Source organism: Erythranthe guttata, chromosome 14 (genome assembly GCF_056151865.1).
Source record: "Erythranthe guttata isolate IM_541 chromosome 14, IM_541, whole genome shotgun sequence".
NCBI classification, from domain to species: domain Eukaryota; kingdom Viridiplantae; phylum Streptophyta; class Magnoliopsida; order Lamiales; family Phrymaceae; genus Erythranthe; species Erythranthe guttata.
Window position 1 is genome coordinate 2,886,451 of NC_142546.1, and position 2,871 is coordinate 2,889,321.

General features: G+C 30.7%; 1 non-coding gene across 1 annotated transcript; it reads right to left on the minus strand.

Moving 5' to 3' along the window:
- Positions 1–1,954: 1,954 nt before the first annotated feature.
- On the minus strand, positions 1,955–2,026 carry TRNAG-UCC (transfer RNA glycine (anticodon UCC)). Its single transcript has one exon. It is a non-coding gene; the product is annotated as a tRNA-Gly (tRNA).
- Between the last annotated feature and the right edge of the window lie 845 nt (positions 2,027–2,871).

Here is a 2,871-nt window from a genome sequence, read left to right on the forward strand (position 1 = left end):
TACAGTAGATTGCATGAATAATGTATTTAACGGCTTAATTCCACTTTGTGTCCTTAAAATATACTATTTTGTCACTTTGCACTCTCAAAATAAATTAATAGTACCTTGCGCCCTCGAAACTCAATATATCATGCATAATGCATCTCACATGAATTTTTAGAGTTAATAAAAGTAATTAATATTTTTAGTGGTATTTATAAATTACATTTTTTATCACAAAAATATATTTTACGAAAAAAAATCCTTCAGCTATTTCGTTATCAAGTTATCTGAAAATCATATTTTCTTCCAAATATTTCTACCTAATATTTCCACCAATTACAATAAAAGATCTATCACTCGAATAATTTAGTGATAAAAGTTTATTTAATTTTATTTTGTAAGATTATTTTTTTTTTCAATTATCCGTTGTGATTTTTATTTTTTCGCCTTTTGTGCGTTTGAAATTAGGTTGGAGGTTGAATAAAATACCAATTTAATTTGTTATTTTGCACCCGGAAAACAAAAAACCAATAAAAAATGAATTATCATTTATGATTATGTTGAGGTTGCATTGTGAATGATTTATTGTATTTTGAGAGTGCAATGTGCTATTTTTATTTTTCAAGAGTGCAAAGAATGCTCCATTTCAAGGGTGCAAAGTAGGATTAAGCCGAAAATCAACTTAAAAAAAAAAAGGCAACATTTGATGTGCTTTACAGATTATAGCGCTTATTTGCAAATTAAACAACTAAAAATAGATTATGAGGAAATTAGATGCTATATCTGGTTAATTTGAAATGTAGATTTAATTAAATAACTAACCACTAAACACTAAACACACATGCATATGCGTGTAATTAAATAACTAAGCACTAAGCACTAACCACACATGCACATGGTTCTTTGTACATGATTATATGTTGATCTACAGTTCAAATTTTCTCAGTGTAAGTAGCCAGATGCAACATCTAATTTCCAAACAATAATGCAGTTACTTTATGATTAAATAATGAGAATAGTGGCCGTATTAAATAATGATTATGATAAAATAAAAATTAGTGGCTGTATTAAATAAAGAATTTGATTTGTTTAAGAATTTACAGACCAAGCAAGTATAATGATCCTTAATTATTTGAAAATTTCACAACAGTCTGTCCTAGTGTGTGTCGTAAGATGCGGAGGAGACAAGGAATGCCAAATTATGTGGTTAATTGGTTGTTATATTTTATTGTTTATGACATATTCCTTGGCAACTAACTAGCAATATTTGGTCACACTTATTAGTTATTACCTTATAAAATGCCAGATTAATTAATTATATTGTATTATGATATTCTAAAATGAAATATTATTTTATGTGACTCACTCGAATTGGATAGCTCGAGAATTTCTCGAGGTATAGAGCTATTCGGGAAGGCTATAGTTATTCCACATTCTAGGCGGCCTGCGCCAGAAATTTTCACGAGCTTTCATAATTGACCAAATAAAAGTTACATGTTCGCCCGACCTACGTAACACTAACTTTGTAGGCGACATGCAATTAAATTTCCATCGTGCATTGATAAAGAACTTAGTGTTAGTAGAATTAAGTCGGTGAGCTTCACATCTAAGAGTGCTTACCGCACTGACCGAGCTCATTGTTTTTCTTGTTTGTCTTCTAAAACCTATTATGGACATTTGTAACTTCAAATTCGTTTAATGTATTTTCATTTAGTTATAACAAAAAACATAGGTGATCAATTGTGTATTTTAGAATTATGAAGACTGTGCGTTATTTAACGTTGTTTGTGTGAAAATTACAATTTAATCGAAGATTATAAAGAGGCCTTCATATGAACTTTAGGGGCTGGTCAGTTGGGCTGGAGCAAGTAAGTCTTAATAGATTTGTTGGGCTTGTTAAGCTTATCAAATCATTAATCTAAAAACTTAATTAATAAATTGTCTTGAGTTTAATTTGAATTAGCAAAAAAATTGCGTCTGCCGGGAGTCGAACCCGTGTCTATTGCTTGGAAGGCAATTATCCTAACCGTTGGACTACAAACGCATCTTGCATGTTGTTTTCTAACTGCCATATTTGTATCCGTCCTCAGCGAATCATGTCCTACTTTTTATCGTCCATATAAGGAGATGAAGGAGATGCTATGTATATTTACCAATTTATTGCGCCGATATTTTGATAGTCAAGAATCTTGTTAGATACTGCTATATAGTAATATTGGTTTTCTACAAATCTCATTGTTTTTTAGTATCAATTGTGTTTTTTATTATAAAAAAATCGATGATGAATTAGTGGATGTAGATTAAAGGCAAGGTCGAGATACGACAAAGATGAAGAAGGATACTGTGGTGGACTATGGGTTGCTGCCGGCAAGCTCCGAGGTGCGGATGATCTCGATTCTCGCATGTTCGGCAAGTCCACGATACAAATTCAGTAAATATGGCCAAAAATTTGTAAAATATTTGGCTGCTATATGTTTGAGTTTTGAAAGCTAGTTCCAGTAGATATATGACTAGAAATTATACTAATACACATGAATATTTTAGATGTATTTTATGGACATGACTTTGATTTAAGAACTTATTTAGTAATTATGATATGTCATCCAATATATTCTCTATTTGAATTCATTTATATTTTGATTATGTATTGTTAACATTTAAATAACTAATTATATATATATATATATATATATATATATATATATATATATATATATATATATATATATACAGTGATTCGCCAGATTTGCAGGACCGAATAAGTAAGGTCCAACAGAGTTGGCCCACGCCTAAAGAAGGAGACCGTATGGAATCCGAACTCATTTGCCCACCCCATCAGACTTTCATAAAAGGCCCAAAATATTGAGATATGGTAGGCCCACAAGTAGA